This window comes from Lissotriton helveticus, chromosome 8 (assembly GCF_964261635.1).
Source record: "Lissotriton helveticus chromosome 8, aLisHel1.1, whole genome shotgun sequence".
NCBI lineage: Eukaryota > Metazoa > Chordata > Amphibia > Caudata > Salamandridae > Lissotriton > Lissotriton helveticus.
Window position 1 is genome coordinate 920,137,774 of NC_136069.1, and position 23,126 is coordinate 920,160,899.

At 47.0% G+C, this 23,126-nt stretch overlaps 1 protein-coding gene across 1 annotated transcript in view; it reads right to left on the bottom strand.

Annotated features, from left to right (window-relative positions):
* LOC144773006 (uncharacterized) overlaps positions 1–23,126 on the bottom strand; it is a 2,495,654-nt gene that overhangs the window by 38,903 nt on the left and 2,433,625 nt on the right. The window contains exon 20 of the transcript XR_013599895.1: positions 18,831–18,863. The gene's annotated coding sequence lies outside the window, so the exon portion shown is untranslated. The remainder of the gene's footprint in view (positions 1–18,830; positions 18,864–23,126) is intronic.

Consider the following 23,126-nt stretch of genomic DNA (forward strand, 5'->3'; position numbering starts at 1 on the left):
TATCCTAAAGTGCCCTTAAGCCGGAAAATTCCAATACTTATGACTTGAATGAAGATCTCATAATGGACAGAATTATCCTTGACTGTTTGCCCCTGTACACAGATGCCTGTATGATCTGTTGTCATTTGGAACTTCATGACTGAGGCCTTATTGTGTGAGCATGTTCTGTGTCCCTAGATGCAAGCATGTGCTGTCCCTTTGTGTATATACAAAGTGCAACATTTAAACTTTAGCTTTCTCAATACATGTTTCCTTTTCCCAAAAATGTATTCCTCTGTAGAGGTGGTGCTTTCTTCTCTGAGCTTGAGAAAAATGTAAGAAGAGAAACCAGATGCCAACAATAATACCTCTTATGGGGGTTACACTTCGACATCATGCATGACAGTGTGTAATATGAAACTGATTCCCGTGCTTGTTGACGGGACTCCATTCTGACCACCATATGGTCCCACATACCAGGCAGGCGTCAGACGCACTGCTCACAGTCACTTACCAAAGAACACTCATTTTGAACTATTTAGATGCAAATTCGGCTTGGTATCACCAGGGTGTACAGGACCAATACCAACATTCTGTGTTGAAGCAGTTTATGCAGAAAATGATCAACTTATCTAGAGAACCAAAGAAAATGTTGGGTTGAGGGATATATGAGAAGGAAGTATACAAAATCGATGCCAATATGTAGCATGCTTTAAATGTCTCTATCTCACAGGAAATGAAGGGGCATATTTACAATTACTGGCGCATCCCTGCAAATTAGCAGGGATGCGCCAGTAATAGTGCGCCATGCCTCCGCCACCCATGATGCGCCGCATTTATAATGCGGTGCACCATGGGGCAAAAATGGCACAGATGCGTCACGCATCTGTACCGTAAAGGTGTCGCATTGCTGGAGTTGTGTCACATGAGCGACGCAGCTCCAGCAATGCTCTGGGGGGCCCATTCTACTAATGCTGCAGCAGGCGCAGGGTTTCGACGTAGCATTGGCCTAAAAGTGACTGAGTGAAATCTTGTAGATTTGACTCAGCCACTTTTAGGAGGCGTTCCTGCGCAGGAACGCCCCCCCCCCCATGCACCAGAACGCCTCCTTAAGGCGCAGGGCGTTACAATATGACGCATCTCCCAGATGCGTCACGTTGTAAATAGCCCGCACCATGGCGCATCTTTTGCGCCACTGCTACGTCACAAAAGTAACGCAACGGCGGCCCAAAAGTGGCGCAAGGGGCTTGTAAATCTGCCCGAAGTATCCAAGTCCAACTATGGTGCTAATGTGTGTGTGTGCGTTAGTTGTCTTTGTTCCCGTCAATCGTGATCTTTGTTACTCAGAGAAGCACCACAGTTTTTTTTTTTTTAATAAATCTTTTTATTGAAAGTAAGAAACAAACAAGGCAATAAACACAATACAATAGGATATCAGTCCGAATGAGGAAGGAGGAACAAAAAACACCATACAATAAGGTATACAAATCATATTAGGGGAATTAAGCAGGGGAGAGACGAGCTCCAGACCAGGTATATATATTACATTACAAGGAATGGCAGGTCAGGGGGAAAGTGGAACTTCTGGGACATCCATAAGAGGAGGAGTGCAAATATCTCCATGGTAAGTGTTCCAATGACCCCAGATCTTACCCCATTTCCTGGGTCGCCCCGTTCCTCATACCCCGTCTTCTCCCTAAACATGCACCAATCCATGTTTTCCATCCAGGCCTCGACCGTGGGCGGCCTCTGGGAACCCCACAACTGCGCTATGTCTCTCTTAGCCACCATATTTCCCAGGGTTGCCCACTGCGTCTGCGCAACATTATAGTCAGTTAGTTCCCAAACATTCAGGAGACAACATCTGGCCTTGGGCAGTAGAGCAACACCGGCAGCCTCCCCCATCTTATTGTGTATCCCAGTCCAAAAGGCAGCTACTGCAGGATACTCCCAAATTATATGCAGAAACGTCCCGAGCAGCCCACAACCACGCTTACAAAGACCATCCTCTGAATCACCCATTCTAATCAAGCGGGGGCCAGTCACAGAGACTCTGTGCAGGATTTTAAGTTGCACCAACCGGAGACGGGCCGGAATCGCGACCTCCTTGGGAGAAGAGATCGCGGACTGCCAATCTTCATCGTCTAATTCAAGACCGTCTCGGGTCCATACGTCCCGGAGGAGCACCAACAGGTCAGTCCTACCATTGATCAGTTTTTTATAGATCAAAGAGATAGTACTATCTGGCACATGACCGTCCAGTATTCTATCCTCAAGCAGAGAGGACTCCGGAATATCCGCACTCTCAGAAAAAACCGACTGCAAGGCATGGCGGACCTGAGCATATCGAAAATATTCCCTGTTACTAAGTTGGAACTCGGCTTTCAATTCCTCAAAAGTTTTAAACTTGCCTTTTACCCAGAGGTCACTCACCTTGCTGATACTGATCATATCCCATTTCTAAAATCCTTTAGTTTTCCACAAGTTACCCAGCTTCTCGGCAGCAAAAAGCGGGGTCGCTCGGGTTAGTCGATCTTTCCAACCCATCGCACTGTTTGCGCAGTTCCATACCCGTACCGCAATCTTTGTGGGCCCCAAGAGCCTCCCTCCATCTAATCTAGAATAAAGCGCTCTAAAATAATCGCCCCCCGGCAACAGCCACCTGTCCATTGCAAACGCAGGGTTCAATTCGGGACCATACATGCCATGATTAATGGCCCCCAATTGAGACGCCCAGTAATACCGTTTGATGTCAGGGTGTGCGATACCACCATCATACCATGGAAGCGTCAGCTTGGCGAGGGCGATACGCGAACGCCCATCCTAGATCAACTTCCTCTGGAGACCCTCAATAGCCCGAAAATAGCTAGCGGGAATTACATCAAATGTGTTCTGAAGAGCATATAGAAAGCGTGGCAACGACATCATCTTAAAAAGCGCCGCATGGCCGAGCAGCTAAAGCGGCAGCTTGCGCCAGCGCACCACGTCCAGCTTCAGTCCGGTTTAGTGGCGGGAGCAAATTCTGTTCGTATCGGGGAGCCGGGTTCAACGATACATAAACCCCAAGATACTTAAAACCCGTCTGTGTAACCTGGATGGGACAATCGCGCGGCAAAAGAGGGACATCTCCAGAGAGGACGTATAAGTAAGATTTAGTCCAGTTAATGACTAGGCCTGAATTCCTACCAAAAGAGGTGAGGACATCGAACACAACAATTAACGACTTCCGGGGCGATGTCAGGTACAACAGTATATCGTCCGCGTAAAGCGAAATATGATCTTCAAAGTCTGGGGCCCACTGAATACCCTTCATCGACGGTTCCTATATTATCCAGGCAGCAAGGGGCTCAAGAGCAAGGGCAAATAAGAGCGGAGACAATGGACAACCCTGTCTTGTACCCCTTCTGAGAATGAAAGGCTCAGAGACCCGACCATTCACCACAACCTGCGCCAACGGGTCCTCATAGAGGAGCCTGACCCAGCTAATGAAGCCAGGACCAAAACCAAACTTGGCAAGTACGGCCCACAAATACGGCCACTCCAAAGTATCAAAAGCCATCGTGGCATCCAATGATGCGGGATGAAACCGGATTGACCTGGATGAATCAAGTCACTAATCACCTTTATTATACGATTGGCCAATAATTTAGCAAGAATCTTGGGTCCTGCGTTAAGGAGTGATATAGGCCTATAAGAGGCGCAGCGGTCCCTTGGCTTCCCTTCCTTATGAATCACTACTATGGTCGCAAGACGCTGATCACGGGGAAGGGAGCCACTATCACACGATTCCAAGAACATGTCACGAAGATATGGCGCCATTTTATCAGAGCGCAGTTTATAAAGTTCAATAGGGAGACCATTAGGGCCCATCGCCTTCCCCGAACGAATGGAGCGAATAGTGAGAGCCACTTCATCCGCGGTTATTACGGCATCCAGCAACTCTCTATCAGAATCAGATAAGCTGGGCAATGCAATGTCGCTCAACAATAAATTGGAGTCTTCCTCCGGCTTATCAGATACGGGGGAGTACACTTCCTGGAAATGTTCCGCAAAACTCTGGACGATCTCCTCGGGTTCAGTCACACGCATACCATTCACTCTCTCAATCACAGGAACCCCACAACTAGCCCTCTCTTTTTTATCTAACCATGCTATCAGTGTGCCAGCTTTATCCCCGACATCATACAATCGACCCTGCTGCTCCCTGCCCATGACTTTCGCGGCATCCGTGACAAATGCCCTTTAGTCAAGTTGTTTAAGACGCAGAACATGCATCTTCTCACGGGTGACGCCCAGTTCCAGATCACGCTCCAGCTCGTTGATCTCGGTCTCGAGTCTAACTACCTCCTCATTCCTACTCTTCTTCGCACCAGCAATCAATGACAACGCCTGACCTCGGATGACCGTCTTAAAAGCCTCCCAGAGCGACACTGCAGAAGATACCGATCCCAGATTCTCAACAAAATACTCGTCAAGGGATTTGACCAACGCCGCGCGGGTCTTAGGGTTACGGAGATACCACGGATTAATTGGGGCTACCCGCCCCTCCGCCGAAGCCACAGTGGAGAGTGGTCGGATATTCCCCGAGCTAGATGTCGGACCTCAGTAACGTAGGGGGCCTGCGCAGCTGGCATCAGAATGTAATCAATCCTGGAAAGGCTACCGTGTGCACCCGAGTGGAAAGTGTATTGATTCTGGGCCGGGTGCAGCAGTCTCCAACAGTCCACCAACCCCAGTGTGTCTATAAAGCCACTAAGCCAATTCTGTGACCCTGTGAGGTCCCTGGGTGGGTATCGATCCTCCCTGCCAGAGACAACTGAGTTAAAATGTCCGCTCATGGCCAGATTCCCCTCAGGAAGTCCCAATACTATTCGCCCCAGGTCAGCAAAAGTTGTCGACTGTAGACCCGGGGGGACGTAAACAGAGAGCAAGGATATAGTTTTACCCTCCCATCGTCCAGTGAGAGCTACGTAGCACCCCCTATCATCCAGGACTGTTGCATCTATTTCTAAAGGGAGAGAATTCCTGACTAGGATACCCGCCCCTCTGGATCCAAAGGAGAACCCCGCATGGGCAACCAGGCGATACCCTCTCCGGTTCATGGCATGACAAGTGTTACCGATCAAATGTGTTTCCTGCAACAATACCACATCAGGGGAAAGTTGCTTCAACAATTGTAACACAACCCCTCGTTTTATACTGTCCCCCAACCCATTCACATTCCAACTCATTAGTCTCAATCCCCTACCCCCATCCCAAAAGTGAAAGCGGATCCACCCCTCCTCGGAACTCAGAATCCAAATCAACTGATAGAACATTATGTTGCCTTGCACTGAACCAAAACACACCCACTTGAACACCCCCCCACCCTCGAACCAGAAACCCGTTACAAATCCCCCCACCCTGCACCCCTGCGTAAGACTAAGTATCCACCCCAACTTGCAGTGTGCCTGTCGCCTTGATATCAAACTAGTCTACAAAAAGAAACCCCAGAGGAGGAAAGAGTCCACCAATCGCCCCGCCACCCCCGGGTATGACACATCAAATCATACAATAAAAGTCATCGAACCATAGTCAGGGTTATCAGTAAAGTGACTGGAAACCATGCTCCTATTCCTGCTCCGTCGGACCGCCTTCCGCTCCTCCATAATGTTCCTCCCGGCCACGCTGGTGTGGCAAAGTGTCGAGCCAGTCTCCTGCCATCTCTGGACGATCAAAAAAATATGTTCGTTCCTCGAATTCAACGCGCAGCCTGGCTGGAAAAAGCATTGCGTATTTCAGTTCGATCTCCCTCAGTCGTCGTTTGACGCCCAGAAATCCAAGTCTTTGCTTTTGGACTCCCTGTGTAAAGTCCGGGTAGAAACTTACAGTGGTATTTTCGTATTTCGTGGGTCCACTTATCCGTGAGGCCTGCAGGATAGCGTCTCTATCCTAGAAGTTAAAGATTCTGGCGATGAGAGGTCTCGGCGGGGCACCCAACTTCGGTTTACCACCCGGTACTCTGTGGGCTCGTTCAACCGCGTAGAACTTGCTCAGACCTTTAGGAGCGAGGTGTTTGGTGATAAGATCTTCCACAAAAAGATCAGCCGCCGGATGCTCCGATTTCTCCGGGACCCCAATAATGCGTACGTTGTTACGCCGGGCCCTACTTTCAAAGTCCTCCAACCGGCGGGCAAAAAGATCATTAGAGGTCCGCAGGTTGCGGACCTCTGTCTGCAAGTCGGACACATCACCCGTGAGGCTGGAAGTTTTCAGATCTAAAGATTTGACCTTTTCATTGTTTTTTGATAAATCCGTACGGATTAAATTAACATCGATCGAAACGGTGTCCAGCTTGTGGGCGCGAGTCTCAAATTGTTGGCCGATGGATGCCTTTATCCCATCAAGGGCGCCCATGACGTCTTGCAAAGTCAATTCTGCCGATGAGGCCGGGCCCTCCTTAGTACTATCAAGTGATCTACTCGGTCCACCAGGGGATCCTTTAGATTGGGCATATCGATCCATATTGTTTGCTTGGGTGTAGCCACCTCGCCGAGTGATCTTGGACTTTTGCTTGTCGCCATCAGGTTTGGTTGCCATCACGGACAAGGAGGCCTTCCAAAGTGGCGGGCAACGAGAGAAAATGGCCACACTGGGAACTGCAATCAAACCATCAGAGGCGACCAGAGGGCACAGGCCGTCCAGGCCCAGTATACGCAGTCAGGACATCACCTATGATCGCTGAGCCGTCAAATAGCTTCTGCTAGTAGTAGGCTCGCTCTCAGATAGGATCAGACTGGAGCCTCGAGAACGAAAGTGAAAGTTCAAGTCAGTGTCTACTCAGGCCGCTGTTGTTCAACTACCGCCCGGGCACCATACCAACTCGAGCTCCGGGCAACTCCGAGGAGCAGGCCTCAATATTCAAATCGTTGTTATTCCGGTTCCCGAAGTCCGATTCAAATTTGGAGAACGGTGTCCGCCTCAGCTATGGCTCGTGTTTGATAACCCGTCAATGAGGTCAGGATAATTTTCAGGATAAATGCAGGAGGTTGCGAGGGTCTCGGGATCCCTGTGCTCACGCGGCCATCTTGGTTGCGAGCGAAGCTCCTCCTCAGCACCACCATTTTTAATGCTTTTGCATCTTCCAGGATGCTCTGACGATGGAAGGAACTTCAGCCCAGAGCACACCAAGAAATGGTAGCTGCGATGCCAGAGATGTCTACAGCATTGCCTGTGTAGACTGTACATCTTCTCTAACCTTATACTAACAATAATCGAGCAGATTTGCATTGAACCTCAGTGCACGGGGGAATCATTTTAAAGAAGAATGCTTTTTGCCTGCAGTGAGTTACTAACAGATCTCATATTCTTCGACCCTCAAGTCAGAGACACAAGACAAAGTCACCAAGCACGAGGTGTTCTGCTGCCAATTTATTCTTAGAACAGGCTGCAAGTGACTGAGTTAAAAGATAAGCGCACACAAAGGCAAAGTTCTGCTGTGTATGAACAGACAGGCAGCTATGACAAGCACCCGCTGTACTGCAGGCGCAGGCATTGCAGCAGACTCAGACAAGGCTGCATGTCCTGGTACAAACAACCACCCCATTCTCCTTCTCTTTAGGTCCCTAGAATCTCCATCAAACCTCCCATCAAGTGAGAGCAAATACAAGGGGAATTAAGGACAATTAAGGGAAAAGAAAGATAACAAGGGTAGAGGAGAACATACTAACATTAAACCCATGGGCTGGGGTTCCATGTTCTATCGAGACCACATTCCGTCACAGGAAAATGCAATGTTTCAAATCCAGCTTTTTTACTGACTGTTGCAAACCTTTATGGGTTACATTTTCATACTAGGTTTGTCAAGAGGTTTGCATGGGCAATCCTGTAGCCTTTTGATCTAACAGGTTAATTTATTAACCTCAATTTGCCACTTGCTGTGCCTACAGGTATAGATATTAGTGACATCCAAAAATGAAAGTAAAGAAGGCACTGTAGTTTCATAATGCCGAATTACTGGGTTCCTCCTTCACACAAGGTTGTGTAATCGAACCTATCCCCCAACATTCCTCAGCAGTATCTGACTACCTCGTGTAAATCTATTATGTTTGTGCAACTAAGTTACTAAACATACCATACTGCCCTGGAGGGCAAATGTGATAAACAGATTCTATGGGTTTTTGAAACCGCCCTACATGCATCTCTTTGACGAGTCTAATGAACTTACCCAAAAGAAAAAAACAGATCACTAATTTCAATGTCAGAACGTACGTATTTTTCCCCATGCTTCAATTAATTTGCACAGAGTTCCAATAGCCACCTAGCCCCCTCCCCAGGATAACCAGCATCGCATCAGGGATCCTGCATTGTGCTGCTCGTGCCCGGGAGTCCAGGCAACACCTTCTGTGACTGACACGGACGGTATGTTATCGGCCTGTCCTACATATTTATGTCCATGCCAATTAAAACAATTAGGAAAAGGTGCAAAATGTTATTTGTTTCCTCTGAAAACCAACGGTCACAACAAACGAGAAATCACTTAAACGATTTGAGAATGCCAACATTATGTCCAGATGATTATTAAAGCAAGCAGAGTGATACATTTCATGTTACAAAAAAATATTGAAGATTTTATGCAAAATATTTTTCATCTATCTACTCTTGGCCCTTCCAGAATAGCAGAATGTAAACAAATGGCTGTTATGTTTCTTTCTGAGAAATATGTTCATCCTATCCTAGATGGTTACTGGTGAGCATCCTTATCAGCTCCTCAAAGTGCCAACCTGGAAGGGACGACTGGCAGCATGACTTCTCCTCTCCTCAGAGTGCATGTCACTGCAAAAAAAGAAGGACTATATATACTAATGGGCAGATTTACGAGCCCCCTGCGCCACCAGTTTGTCACATTTTATTATGTACTGGAGGCGCATTTCACTTCTCCATATTTACAAGGAGAGGAAAAGCCACCATGCGTGACATTTCCTCTCCTAGTAACTATGGCCCCTTCACACTCAGCACTTTGGATGGAAGGGGCGTTCCATGGGTGTTGCTGTGGGTGTTCCCCATCTGGAATACGTGTCAATGATACGCGGAGGATTCGTAGCTAGACGCAAGGAGGAGAAATGTTTTTATTTCTCCTCATTTTTCCCTCTTTCAGAGCATGCTGCATTCCACAGCACACATTGAAAGAGGAAAATGCTTTTTGTGAAGGAAGGTCTCCCCATGATGAAGGCACCCTTGCACTATGGTGCAAGGGTGCCTGTGCTAGCTCATGGCTGCAGTTTGTGCACCAGCGCAGGGGAGAGCACAGGAATGCGACATGTTATTGTAAATATGTAACATTCCTGTGCTTCGGAAATGCCGCAGCGTGGCTCAGCCAAAGGACTTGCGTTGCCGCCTGCAGTACTTCCTTGTAGGTCAGCCCCTTAGTCTGCCAATATTGATGCCAAGGAGGGTGAGGTAATTCCTTCCAAACAGCTCCAATTCCAAGATGGCACTTGCATTACTCCTTTCCGTAAAATAGTTCCAATCCAAGATAAAGTATGTCATTCCAACAGGAGGTTTATGTCAGGCGATACCACAGAGGGTATTAAAAGCCTCAGCAAGAACTGGTCTACGGTTTGCAATGATTCAGAAAAGGGGGTGGTGATGAACAGAGTGTCTGAATTAAGCAGACCACTCTTACCCAGTCCAAAGATCAGGGCTTAATCCATCACCGTTATTTAGCTCACTGCCCCATCCCAGCTCAGAACCTGGCTATATGCAAATTAGTCTGTCCCTGGCCCAATGCATCATGGGAACAGGGCAGACCAAACTACCAAGCCAATTCTTCACCAGAAAGGAGACAAGCTACCGGGGACCGGTTTCTGGCATTTCAGCCTCGTCGGCCCGGCTTGCTTGAATCCTGATGGAGCAGTGAGCAAGGGACTCATGTCTGAGTATACCCTTCCACGCTTATGGTGGACAAAATGATTCAGAAAAGGGGGTGGTGATGAACAGAGTGTCTGAATTAAGCAGACCACTCTTACCCAGTCCAAAGATCAGGGCTTAATCCATCACCGTTATTTAGCTCACTGCCCCATCCCAGCTCAGAACCTGGCTATATGCAAATTAGTCTGTCCCTGGCCCAATGCATCATGGGAACAGGGCAGACCAAACTACCAAGCCAATTCTTCACCAGAAAGGAGACAAGCTACCGGGGACCGGTTTCTGGCATTTCAGCCTCGTCGGCCCGGCTTGCTTGAATCCTGATGGAGCAGTGAGCAAGGGACTCATGTCTGAGTATACCCTTCCACGCTTATGGTGGACAAAATGATTCAGAAAAGGGGGTGGTGATGAACAGAGTGTCTGAATTAAGCAGACCACTCTTACCCAGTCCAAAGATCAGGGCTTAATCCATCACCGTTATTTAGCTCACTGCCCCATCCCAGCTCAGAACCTGGCTATATGCAAATTAGTCTGTCCCTGGCCCAATGCATCATGGGAACAGGGCAGACCAAACTACCAAGCCAATTCTTCACCAGAAAGGAGACAAGCTACCGGGGACCCGTTTCTGGCATTTCAGCCTCGTCGGCCCGGCTTGCTTGAATCCTGATGGAGCAGTGAGCAAGGGACTCATGTCTGAGTATACCCTTCCACGCTTATGGTGGACAAAATGATTCAGAAAAGGGGGTGGTGATGAACAGAGTGTCTGAATTAAGCAGACCACTCTTACCCAGTCCAAAGATCAGGGCTTAATCCATCACCGGTTTTTAGCTCACTGCCCCATCCCAGCTCAGAACCTGGCTATATGCAAATTAGTCTGTCCCTGGCCCAATGCATCATGGGAACAGGGCAGACCAAACTACCAAGCCAATTCTTCACCAGAAAGGAGACAAGCTACCGGGGACCGGTTTCTGGCATTTCAGCCTCGTCGGCCCGGCTTGCTTGAATCCTGATGGAGCAGTGAGCAAGGGACTCATGTCTGAGTATACCCTTCCACGCATACAGCCAGGTTCTGAAACTGGGATGGTGCAATGAGCTAAAAAACGGTGTTGGATCTAGCCCTGATCTCTTGACTGGGTGAGAGTACTCTGCTTAATTCAGAGACTCTGTCCATCACCACCCCTTGTTGTAAATAATTTTGTCCACCCTAAGCGTGGAAGGGTATACTCAGATGTGAGTCCCTTGCTCATTGCACCATCAGGATTCAAGCAAGCCGGGCCGAAGAAGCCTGAAATGGCAGAAACCGGTCCCCGGAAGCTTGTTTCCTTCCCAGTGTAAGAATTGGCTTTTGTAGTCTGGTCTGCCCTGTTCCCATGATGCACTGGGCCAGGGACAGACTAATTTGCATACAGCCAGGTTCTGAAACTGGGATGGTGCAATGAGCTAAAAAACGGTGTTGGATCTAGCCCATATCTCTTGACTGGGTGAGAGTACTCTGCTTAATTCAGAGACTCTGTCCATCACCACCCCTTGTTGTAAATAATTTTGTCCACCCTAAGCGTGGAAGGGTATACTCAGATGTGAGTCCCTTGCTCATTGCACCATCAGGATTCAAGCAAGCCGGGCCGAAGAAGCCTGAAATGGCAGAAACCGGTCCCCGGAAGCTTGTTTCCTTCCCAGTGTAAGAATTGGCTTTTGTAGTCTGGTCTGCCCTGTTCCCATGATGCACTGGGCCAGGGACAGACTAATTTGCATACAGCCAGGTTCTGAAACTGGGATGGTGCAATGAGCTAAAAAACGGTGTTGGATCTAGCCCTGATCTCTTGACTGGGTGAGAGTACTCTGCTTAATTCAGAGACTCTGTCCATCACCACCCCTTGTTGTAAATAATTTTGTCCACCCTAAGCGTGGAAGGGTATACTCAGATGTGAGTCCCTTGCTCATTGCACCATCAGGATTCAAGCAAGCCGGGCCGAAGAAGCCTGAAATGGCAGAAACCGGTCCCCGGAAGCTTGTTTCCTTCCCAGTGTAAGAATTGGCTTTTGTAGTCTGGTCTGCCCTGTTCCCATGATGCACTGGGCCAGGGACAGACTAATTTGCATACAGCCAGGTTCTGAAACTGGGATGGTGCAATGAGCTAAAAAACGGTGTTGGATCTAGCCCTGATCTCTTGACTGGGTGAGAGTACTCTGCTTAATTCAGAGACTCTGTCCATCACCACCCCTTGTTGTAAATAATTTTGTCCACCCTAAGCGTGGAAGGGTATACTCAGATGTGAGTCCCTTGCTCATTGCACCATCAGGATTCAAGCAAGCCGGGCCGAAGAAGCCTGAAATGGCAGAAACCGGTCCCCGGAAGCTTGTTTCCTTCCCAGTGTAAGAATTGGCTTTTGTAGTCTGGTCTGCCCTGTTCCCATGATGCACTGGGCCAGGGACAGACTAATTTGCATACAGCCAGGTTCTGAAACTGGGATGGTGCAATGAGCTAAAAAACGGTGTTGGATCTAGCCCTGATCTCTTGACTGGGTGAGAGTACTCTGCTTAATTCAGAGACTCTGTCCATCACCACCCCTTGTTGTAAATAATTTTGTCCACCCTAAGCGTGGAAGGGTATACTCAGATGTGAGTCCCTTGCTCATTGCACCATCAGGATTCAAGCAAGCCGGGCCGAAGAAGCCTGAAATGGCAGAAACCGGTCCCCGGAAGCTTGTTTCCTTCCCAGTGTAAGAATTGGCTTTTGTAGTCTGGTCTGCCCTGTTCCCATGATGCACTGGGCCAGGGACAGACTAATTTGCATACAGCCAGGTTCTGAAACTGGGATGGTGCAATGAGCTAAAAAACGGTGTTGGATCTAGCCCTGATCTCTTGACTGGGTGAGAGTACTCTGCTTAATTCAGAGACTCTGTCCATCACCACCCCTTGTTGTAAATAATTTTGTCCACCCTAAGCGTGGAAGGGTATACTCAGATGTGAGTCCCTTGCTCATTGCACCATCAGGATTCAAGCAAGCCGGGCCGAAGAAGCCTGAAATGGCAGAAACCGGTCCCCGGAAGCTTGTTTCCTTCCCAGTGTAAGAATTGGCTTTTGTAGTCTGGTCTGCCCTGTTCCCATGATGCACTGGGCCAGGGACAGACTAATTTGCATACAGCCAGGTTCTGAAACTGGGATGGTGCAATGAGCTAAAAAACGGTGTTGGATCTAGCCCTGATCTCTTGACTGGGTGAGAGTACTCTGCTTAATTCAGAGACTCTGTCCATCACCACCCCTTGTTGTAAATAATTTTGTCCACCCTAAGCGTGGAAGGGTATACTCAGATGTGAGTCCCTTGCTCATTGCACCATCAGGATTCAAGCAAGCCGGGCCGAAGAAGCCTGAAATGGCAGAAACCGGTCCCCGGAAGCTTGTTTCCTTCCCAGTGTAAGAATTGGCTTTTGTAGTCTGGTCTGCCCTGTTCCCATGATGCACTGGGCCAGGGACAGACTAATTTGCATACAGCCAGGTTCTGAAACTGGGATGGTGCAATGAGCTAAAAAACGGTGTTGGATCTAGCCCTGATCTCTTGACTGGGTGAGAGTACTCTGCTTAATTCAGAGACTCTGTCCATCACCACCCCTTGTTGTAAATAATTTTGTCCACCCTAAGCGTGGAAGGGTATACTCAGATGTGAGTCCCTTGCTCATTGCACCATCAGGATTCAAGCAAGCCGGGCCGAAGAAGCCTGAAATGGCAGAAACCGGTCCCCGGAAGCTTGTTTCCTTCCCAGTGTAAGAATTGGCTTTTGTAGTCTGGTCTGCCCTGTTCCCATGATGCACTGGGCCAGGGACAGACTAATTTGCATACAGCCAGGTTCTGAAACTGGGATGGTGCAATGAGCTAAAAAACGGTGTTGGATCTAGCCCTGATCTCTTGACTGGGTGAGAGTACTCTGCTTAATTCAGAGACTCTGTCCATCACCACCCCTTGTTGTAAATAATTTTGTCCACCCTAAGCGTGGAAGGGTATACTCAGATGTGAGTCCCTTGCTCATTGCACCATCAGGATTCAAGCAAGCCGGGCCGAAGAAGCCTGAAATGGCAGAAACCGGTCCCCGGAAGCTTGTTTCCTTCCCAGTGTAAGAATTGGCTTTTGTAGTCTGGTCTGCCCTGTTCCCATGATGCACTGGGCCAGGGACAGACTAATTTGCATACAGCCAGGTTCTGAAACTGGGATGGTGCAATGAGCTAAAAAACGGTGTTGGATCTAGCCCTGATCTCTTGACTGGGTGAGAGTACTCTGCTTAATTCAGAGACTCTGTCCATCACCACCCCTTGTTGTAAATAATTTTGTCCACCCTAAGCGTGGAAGGGTATACTCAGATGTGAGTCCCTTGCTCATTGCACCATCAGGATTCAAGCAAGCCGGGCCGAAGAAGCCTGAAATGGCAGAAACCGGTCCCCGGAAGCTTGTTTCCTTCCCAGTGTAAGAATTGGCTTTTGTAGTCTGGTCTGCCCTGTTCCCATGATGCACTGGGCCAGGGACAGACTAATTTGCATACAGCCAGGTTCTGAAACTGGGATGGTGCAATGAGCTAAAAAACCGTGTTGGATCTAGCCCTGATCTCTTGACTGGGTGAGAGTACTCTGCTTAATTCAGAGACTCTGTCCATCACCACCCCTTGTTGTAAATAATTTTGTCCACCCTAAGCGTGGAAGGGTATACTCAGATGTGAGTCCCTTGCTCATTGCACCATCAGGATTCAAGCAAGCCGGGCCGAAGAAGCCTGAAATGGCAGAAACCGGTCCCCGGAAGCTTGTTTCCTTCCCAGTGTAAGAATTGGCTTTTGTAGTCTGGTCTGCCCTGTTCCCATGATGCACTGGGCCAGGGACAGACTAATTTGCATACAGCCAGGTTCTGAAACTGGGATGGTGCAATGAGCTAAAAAACGGTGTTGGATCTAGCCCTGATCTCTTGACTGGGTGAGAGTACTCTGCTTAATTCAGAGACTCTGTCCATCACCACCCCTTGTTGTAAATAATTTTGTCCACCCTAAGCGTGGAAGGGTATACTCAGATGTGAGTCCCTTGCTCATTGCACCATCAGGATTCAAGCAAGCCGGGCCGAAGAAGCCTGAAATGGCAGAAACCGGTCCCCGGAAGCTTGTTTCCTTCCCAGTGTAAGAATTGGCTTTTGTAGTCTGGTCTGCCCTGTTCCCATGATGCACTGGGCCAGGGACAGACTAATTTGCATACAGCCAGGTTCTGAAACTGGGATGGTGCAATGAGCTAAAAAACGGTGTTGGATCTAGCCCTGATCTCTTGACTGGGTGAGAGTACTCTGCTTAATTCAGAGACTCTGTCCATCACCACCCCTTGTTGTAAATAATTTTGTCCACCCTAAGCGTGGAAGGGTATACTCAGATGTGAGTCCCTTGCTCATTGCACCATCAGGATTCAAGCAAGCCGGGCCGAAGAAGCCTGAAATGGCAGAAACCGGTCCCCGGAAGCTTGTTTCCTTCCCAGTGTAAGAATTGGCTTTTGTAGTCTGGTCTGCCCTGTTCCCATGATGCACTGGGCCAGGGACAGACTAATTTGCATACAGCCAGGTTCTGAAACTGGGATGGTGCAATGAGCTAAAAAACGGTGTTGGATCTAGCCCTGATCTCTTGACTGGGTGAGAGTACTCTGCTTAATTCAGAGACTCTGTCCATCACCACCCCTTGTTGTAAATAATTTTGTCCACCCTAAGCGTGGAAGGGTATACTCAGATGTGAGTCCCTTGCTCATTGCACCATCAGGATTCAAGCAAGCCGGGCCGAAGAAGCCTGAAATGGCAGAAACCGGTCCCCGGAAGCTTGTTTCCTTCCCAGTGTAAGAATTGGCTTTTGTAGTCTGGTCTGCCCTGTTCCCATGATGCACTGGGCCAGGGACAGACTAATTTGCATACAGCCAGGTTCTGAAACTGGGATGGTGCAATGAGCTAAAAAACGGTGTTGGATCTAGCCCTGATCTCTTGACTGGGTGAGAGTACTCTGCTTAATTCAGAGACTCTGTCCATCACCACCCCTTGTTGTAAATAATTTTGTCCACCCTAAGCGTGGAAGGGTATACTCAGATGTGAGTCCCTTGCTCATTGCACCATCAGGATTCAAGCAAGCCGGGCCGAAGAAGCCTGAAATGGCAGAAACCGGTCCCCGGAAGCTTGTTTCCTTCCCAGTGTAAGAATTGGCTTTTGTAGTCTGGTCTGCCCTGTTCCCATGATGCACTGGGCCAGGGACAGACTAATTTGCATACAGCCAGGTTCTGAAACTGGGATGGTGCAATGAGCTAAAAAACGGTGTTGGATCTAGCCCTGATCTCTTGACTGGGTGAGAGTACTCTGCTTAATTCAGAGACTCTGTCCATCACCACCCCTTGTTGTAAATAATACGGTTTGCAATGGTTTGGGTATTTTGCAATGGGATTGCTGTCTACATTCATCTATATTTGTGCTCTATTCCCCTATGTCTGATGTGTGTGTGTAGTGTGTGTGTGGGTGAAACAACCATTACAACACAGTCCTTACAATGCACTACCTTTACAACGTAGTCATTACAACGCAACATCCTTTACATCGCATGCCATTAAAACGCAGCCATTACAACGCATGTCACTACAACGCATGCCATTACAACGCATGCCACTACTAAACATGCCATTACAACACATTTTAAGGTAAGTAATGGGAAATAGTAATTTTTACCTCTACACTATCCACCACTTACCTTACTGTTGGACTCACTGGAGTGGGAATAGTAATTTTTACCCCTACACTATCCACCACTTACCTTACTGTTGGACTCACTGGAGTGGGAATAGTAATTTTTACCCCTACACTATGCAACACTTACCCTACTGTTGCACTCACTGGAGCTGGAATAGTAATGTTTACCCCTGCACTATCCAACACTTACACGACAGTTGCCCTAAAAGTGTTATGCATTGTAATGGTACGGATTGTGATGGAATGCGTTGTAAGTCTAGTTTCTAAAAATGAGTTGTAATGGCATGTGTTGTAAAATCATGCATTGTAATGGATGTTGTAATGTAAAAACCGGATGTATGACGTTACAACGCATACTTTTACCACGCATGCCTTTACAACGCGTTTTTTACATCGCAAACCTTTACAACGCATAGCGCTTTGGGGTGCTGGATAGTGAAAAGTTTAATTTACTATTCCAACTCCAGTCCCCGTGGACACTAGGGAAGGTGTTGGATAGTAAATTAAACGTATTCCCTATCCTAGAGCGCCCCCCAGCGCAATGCGTTGTAATGAATTGCGTTGTAATGACTGCGTTGTAATGGTAGTGCGTTGTAAAAGTTTCGTTGTAAAGGTTGTTCACCGTAAAAACCATGTTGTAAAGGCATGCGTTGTAAAAGTTTGCTTTGTAATGTGTCTTATTCGTGTGTGTGTGTGTGTGTTCTGGAATTTTATCATGTTTGCTCCTTCTATTTCCCTCCTTTTCTGTGGGTCATGGACAATGCTGTTCAACAACAGTTAATTTATTTTGCCATGTTATTTTTGCATTTTTTAGGCTCATGCTTTTTCACCAATTTGACTTGTGTTTCCTCTGAAGGCACTGTCTGGATACACACAACTGATCCTCTCCCTCACCAACGAACCAACAATCGCCAGAAACAACGTCCTCAGCGGAAGGAAAGCTGTCGCCACCTGGATGAAGAGCACCTGCCTCATCCTAGGACCCTCACCCTCGGCATTGAATGCGCCCTGGTGGCCCTCCACCCGGGGAATCCTGCCAACCCCCACAAACCATGCTTGTATCCTCGGCCTCAAACTGGCATTCTCGCTCGCAATGAACCATCAGATCAACACCATTGTCTCATCGTGCTTACACACGCTCCACCTGCTTTAAAAGACATTCAGATGGATCCCCACCAAATCCAGAAAAAGTCACCCATGCACTCATCAGCACCAGGCTTGACTACAGCAACACACTCTATGCTAGTGTCAGCCAGAAACTCCTCAGGAAACTTCAGAATGTTCAAAACACAGCAGCCAGACTGGTCCTCGACATCCCTCGCTGCAGCCACATCTCCAAACACCCCTGAGAAGTCCTCTCGCTCCCAATCAACAAAAATCACCTTCAAACTCCTCACTCATGCCTACAAAGCCCTCCACGATGTAGTACCAGCATACCTGAACCACCGCCTCTCATTCCACATCCCCACCAGTCACCGTCCTTCGGATCCACAAGACAATAGCTGGTGGAAGATCCTTCTCCAGGTCTTCCCAAGACCTGGAACACCCTGCCTACCCACCTCAGACAATCCCCATTGCTGACCCAATTCAGGAAGGACCTCTAGGCCTGGCTCTTTGACTGGAGGCCTAACGGCAGACGGACCAGCAGCCACCGCCCCTCCCCTTCCCTTCCAAGCACCTTGAGACCCTCATGGGTAAGTAGCCACGCTTTACAAACCCTAATTGATTGATTGATTGACATATAGTGGTGTCCTTGTACAGTGTCTAGTAGAGGGGATGTCCCCTACCTCTGGATACCTACGAAGGCCATCAAGGACCAACTTGGATGCCCAACACTTTACAACTGGTCACAGGTGTCTTGAAAGTATCATGTATACCTTGTGTCCAACCGATAAGTAAGAAGTTTTTTAACAAGTGTTTTGGTTAATGACCTACTTTACATCGTCCCAAAGTTTGTCGGTTTTATGCCCCAATCCGATGTATTTTGAATTATGTTACTTTTTTTCAAGACTGTGATCCATTAGTTATGTGATCTTTGCTCATAATGTGTGACCTAGACTGCTACTCAACTTCAAATAAACACCACATGGAAGATAGTCTTGACAACAACAATAATTATGGCATGTAAACTATTTAAAAATTAATTAATTCATTAAAAAATTATCTAACATTATTAATTGTTCTCTCTACAACTTCTAAAATAAGACTTACCGCCACCAGCGTCTCCTTCTGGTGGGGAGAACTCTGCAATGAGAAAATAGAGGGGTTAACAGTCAGATGTTGTGATCTGTGATGATGTCCCTCCCATCCTAGTATCACAAGAACATTAAGAACACTGAAAATATTTAGTTATTGAGATGAGCACTCGAAATAGAAATTTAGTATTTCCAACAAAAATAATATCTGGGTCAAAAACGTTTTATTTCGCTCACCAGGGTCATAAAAGAAGAATTCATCACACAACAATGTGCACGGTGAAACAGTTAAAAGAAAGCATACATTTTCCCAAAATCATAGAAGATATATATGTATATACTGTTATGAACATCATTTATAAATATGACATATCATCAATAATGAGATATTAAAAGAAATAACCCAGATAGGGCACATATAAGACAAACTGAGAGTTAAATCATCAGACAGGTGATCAGCCTAGGGCTTTCTTGCGTAGCACCCACATTTCTCCCAAGATCTTTGCAACAGAGGTTATCAGTGGTATAGAAGAGTCTGATCTGAGAATACGGAGGGCGTCCTGGTGATTCCGTACACCTAGTGACATAAATATTAGCGCCAGCCATTTATGCTGGGGGGATGAAAAGCCTGGGCTAGCAAACAATACATGTAAAACACTTTCCTTCTAATGGTCACACGAAGGGCAAGTGCTACCTCCTTCACCCTTCCAACCTGTTGTGAAAGAACTAAGAGGTAGGGTACCTATACAAAACTGGAAATAAAGCTTCCTATGCAATGGCACCATTACTACATCCCAGAATAGTTCCCGCCCACACCATATCTGGATGTCCATGTAGTCACTTGTCAGCTTAAGAGTGGCTGACTTCCAAACAACCTTGTCATCCATGAGCGACCAGTATTTCATTTTGAACTCATCTTTGGATGGGAAAACCGATTAATTTGTTTGGTTCCACAAATCATGAAAGCCTAATGAATACAAGGCTGAGTTCATATTTGGAAGCCATAGGATTGAGTTAAATTGGTCAGCCTTCATGACACCCCTCAGGCTATCAGTCTATTGTTCAATCTCAGGAGTGGTCTACAGGCCCATTCAGTACAACAGTGGCCATAGACGAGTTTTGTATGTGGCCCTTGTAACACCTACGCCACTAAACAATGGGTATAAAGGGATACTAGGTTGGAGGGAAGTCAAATTCCTGAGACACCTTTAGTGATGTCATGATGTATGGCAAATCCCCACAGCTCATCTCCTTACAGGTGTGAGCCCAAGCCCTTGACATCTTACATTTGAAGTGCAGCAGTAAGGGGTTTAGAATAAGATGTTAAAAACTCCTTAAGTATTGTGCCAAAGATCTGCTTTAGCCTGGTTATGGCCTTACTAATGTGCGGTTACCAAGACATACGCCGTGCAAAAGTGACCCCATGATATGTAAAGGAGTCAACTTGCTCACGAGAGGTTCCTCCCAGGATTGGTTTGCCCTTAAAAGATTTAGGCTGCCTTAAAGGACATCACCTTAGTCTTTGAAGTGTTGGTTTCAAAGCCCTGAGCCTCTAAGAATTCGTTAAAATGATCTAAATGTTTTTGGAGGCCTGAAAAGGTCTTGGAAAACAATAGGGTGTCATCAGCAAATAAAAGAATTGGGGGCACATGAATTCTCGAAAATTGCCCTTGCAAAGGGGCAGATTTGAAGAATCTTTCCCTTTGCGACCGCAATTTTTGCATTTGGGATGCATCCTCCCAAATGCAAAAATCGCAATTAGCAATTGCATTTAAGAAAACGCAAACTGCGAAGCCTTAAATGCATTGCAAGATTGTATTTAAAATAGCGATTTCACTATTATGGACCGCTAAATACTGATCATTTCAACCTCATGGTATTTAGCAAAAACTTAGAAAAATGCATTAAAGTGCATTTTTTTAAGTTTCAGGTTACACACACACGTCGTTGGGGCATGTGTGTGCGCAACATGGGTGCACATCACAATTTCAGGGGTGCAACAGGGTGTCCTTTTGACACCCTTTCACCCTTAAAATTGTATGCCCAATTTGCGAGTACCTATTGGTATTCGCAAATTGCGCATGCAATTTCCCATTCATTCCTATGGGCCTGTAGGCCCATAGGAATGAATGGTAAGCCATTCCTTAATTGCGACTCGCAATTTGTGAGTCGCAATTAAGGAATGTTTAGGAATAGCTACTTTAATAGCGATTCCTACATGCATAGGCTTTTGCAAGTCCTTAATTGCGATTCCTTAATAATCGCAATTAAGGACTCGGAAAAGCCTACCTTGATGCATGTGCCCCATGGAGTTTTAAAACCTCCCAACAATGGAGCATCTTCCTCGAGTTGTGCCAAGATGGAAGCAAAGTCATTAATGAAAAGTGAAAACAGGGTCGGTGCCAGCACACATTCCTGTGAAACGTCTTTGTAGACTGTTACTCTTTCTGTCAAATGTGTCTGGTCTCCTCCCATCTTATAAGTGCATAATTGACTACATGTGGGCAGATTAAGAGAGATAACATTGGTTAGGGCATGTGCATTTCGGCCAAAATACTTCACTGTTTCGGTCTACAAATCATATCAAAGGACGATTTTAGGTCGACAAACTTGACATACAAGCTGTAACACGGATCATTACAGTGGGATTCAGGACATTAGATGTGTGTCTGTGGTTTTGATTCAATGCGTTAAACCACTGAAATCTTTCAGTTATGGTAACAACCATACAACCCACACCATACCTCATGCCACCCTTCATACTCAACATATCAATTTGCCAATGGTACAGAAAAAAAGAAAAGAACTATGAAGGCAACACCATGGCAAATGGCACCATATGATGTATGATGTGTGTTGTGTGCATCTATAATTATAACTTTCAAAGTTTCGTAATTTTACATGTTTGAGCCAGAACAATAACTTCGTTTTAACTATATGTTTTTTGCAAGCAATGACGAATCATGTCAAATGAAAAGATACTTCTCGATTTGAGTATTCATCTCGACGAGTAAAAGGAAATTTCTATGAACTATCTAACATTATTGGACTTTATATCTTCTCTCAGATAATCATTTGTACCTTGTTTTGGTCACATTAAGTTTTGATGCTACAAGGTTACCAGTGATCGGAGAGTTTAGCACTGGGCGAGATTGGTGAAACAGTCTATGGTTGCTTGTGTTATGGTTCAGGGAGGACCTAGCATGGCAGTTCAGACTGATATTCATATGGCAGGTTCAAACTAAGATGGCATAATGCGCAAAATAACAATGGTCTGAGATGTGGCACTGAGTATTTACTAGTTGGTGAGATTAGTGCAAGCATTCCATCTATCACTTTTTTGTATACATCAGTGTGATGTCCCTGCCCAGGCAGGACTTTCCTCTGTGGTCAGCTTGCTGCCCCTGCCCCCTCCTCCCTGCCCTCTGTTGTCCGAGTCCATGGCCCGCCTCCCTCCTTCTGCCTCGCATGGATGTGGTGCCACTGTCCCTCCTATTTACCCTCTATGGTTAGCTTGTTGCCCCTACGAGCACCCCCTTCTATTGTTCGAGACCATGCCCCTGACTCCTCTCTCCAGCTCTGCATGGTCCATTGTGCTGCCACTGCTCTTCCCACCTACCATATGTAGCTTGCTGTGCATGGCCTGCTCTATTCCCACCACTGTACATGTGTGTGCCCCGGTAGGAAGGTACTCCCTTTAGTAGGATTGCCCCCCTCCCTGGTTCACAGTGCCTGTGTTCTTCCCCAAAACGGTACCTTTATTTCCATAATTGGCACACCTCTGGCACACATATAAGTCCCTTGTAAAAGGTACAGGTGGTACCAAGGGCCATGTGACCAGAGAGGGTCTCTAAGTGTTGCAGCGTGTATTCTGCTACCCTAGGAAACCTCTCACCAAACACATGCACACTGTCACTGCAGACTGCGTGTTTAGATGCTGCCAAAAGTGAAGAGTCGACCTGGCACACATCCCTGTGTGCCAAGCCTACCAGCACTGCAAGAGGCATAGGTGAGTCACCCCTCCAGCAGGCCTTACAACCCTAAGGCAGGGTGCACTATACCTCATATGAGGGCATATCTACACGAGCAGATGTGCCACTATAATGTCTAAGTCCATCCTTAGACATTATAAGTGCACGGTGAAGCCATACTGTGAGAAAGTGCCCTCTTTTTGCATGGTTGCCCACACTTTTTGCTAAACTGCTGATGTACCCTGGGCCTATGTAGTTTCCTTAAACTGCATTAAAAACAAAATCCAATTAGCATTCTTTTGCCACAGGTCAGTCCCTTGTAAATGGTACCACAAGTACCA